Below are 1731 nucleotides of genomic sequence, written 5' to 3'. Positions count from 1 at the left end.
CCGGCCCCTTTAAGGGCGCGCGGCCGGGGGGCGTGGCCGGGGGAGTGTCCCCCCGCGGAGGCCCCGCCCCCCCGCGCGCCGGCGCGGCGGCGCCTGCGAGGCCAGGCCCGGCCCGTCCGACGTGGCAGCGGCTGCAGCGGCACCGAGCGCGGCCCGGCCCGGCCCCGCCGCCCCCGCCCCGCCCGCGCCCGCCCGGCCCCGCCATGGGCCACAACGACATCATGAACACCGCCGAGGACTTCGCCGACCAGGTGGGTGCCCGCCTAGCCCGTCCGCCTGCCTCCCCCCACCCAGCCCCGCTCCGCGCCGCCCGGGCGGCCTTTGTGGCGCTGGAGCCCAGGCCGGGATGGCGGCCGGGTCGCGGCCGCGCTCTGGTGGGTTCGTGGAGTCGTGGAGTGGTTCGGGTTGGAAGGGAGCTTGGGGATCGTCTGGTTCCACTCCCCTGCCGTGGGCAGGGACACCTTCCACTAGAGCGGGCTGCTCCAACCTGGCCTTGGACACTTCCAGGGATGGGGCATCCACAGCTTCTCTGGGAAGTCCATCCCAGCCCCTCACCACCCTCACAGGGAACAATTCCTATTATCTCATCTAAACCCTCTCTCTTTCCTCCTCTCTCCCTTGTCCTCTCGCTACACGCTCCTGTAAATAGTCCCTCTCCGTCTCTCCTGTAAGTTCCCTTCCAGTTCCCTCCGAGGGGACCCCGGCCCGGCTCAGGCCCGGGGGCCGCCCTTGCCCCCAAGGGAGCGCGGCGGCTGCGCCTGGAAAGAGAGTTCTTGGGAATGGGGCTCCCTTCCCCCGGGAGGGAATAATGGGAAGGGGAGCAGGAATCTGAGATGCCCTGGGCTCAGTGCGAGCCGTCCCGGCTGGTGAATGGGGCACAAAGGGGTGTGGGGAAGCAGGGTGAGGTGTTGGGGACAGGAGAGCGACCTGGTGATCTGATCTGGCACGGTTAGATGGGATATTGGGAAGAAATTTTCCCCTGTGAGGTGGTGAGGCCCTGGCACAGGTTGCCCAGAGAAGCTGTGGCTGCCCCATCCCTGGAAGTGTCCGAGGCCAGGTTGTGCAGGGGTTGGAGCAACCTGGGATAGTGGAAGGTGTCCCTGCCCATGGCAGGGAGTTGGAATGAGATGGTCTTTAAGGTCCCTTCCAACCCAAACCATTCTGTGGTTCTGTGAAACCCTGACCCGTGTCTGGAAACCTGGAAAAGGCTCCTCAGCACCGTGTGCTGTGCTCAGGATCGGGGCAAAAGGAAAGCAAAGGAGCTGATGTTGTCTTGTAATCCTTCTCACGTTTGTTTCAGCGGAGGCCCGCACTGATTTCTCTGTTAAATAGAAGCTTGAGATCTCTTACCATATGTGAGAGCAGGATTGTTTTGAGTGTAAGTAGTTGCTCTGCTGGGGATGGTGTTGGAAAGATCTTCACAGTCATGGTGATTCATCTAATTGACAATGAGAGACAGCATCTAATCACATTCAGCAAATTCGCTGGAAAATCTGATTCTGCCTGGTTCTACAACTCTTCTGAATCAGTGTGAGTTGTGTGGAGCAAGATAACACGTCACAGCTCCAAGGGGGCTGTGCTGCCTCTGTGTCTTTAACTGATTTCACTGGGAAAACCTGTTCTGCACTTCCTCCCCACCCCCAGATGGAAGAAGGAAGACTGGATTTCGTGGCAGAGCTTCTTATGGTGTGTGGAGTGTCCGATTTAAGGGATGTCTGGATTATCTTGGTC

Source organism: Pipra filicauda, unplaced genomic scaffold (assembly GCF_003945595.2).
Source record: "Pipra filicauda isolate LSUMZ 115617 unplaced genomic scaffold, ASM394559v2 scaffold170_size1570365_pilon, whole genome shotgun sequence".
Taxonomy (NCBI): domain Eukaryota; kingdom Metazoa; phylum Chordata; class Aves; order Passeriformes; family Pipridae; genus Pipra; species Pipra filicauda.
This window is presented reverse-complemented; position numbering follows the sequence as displayed.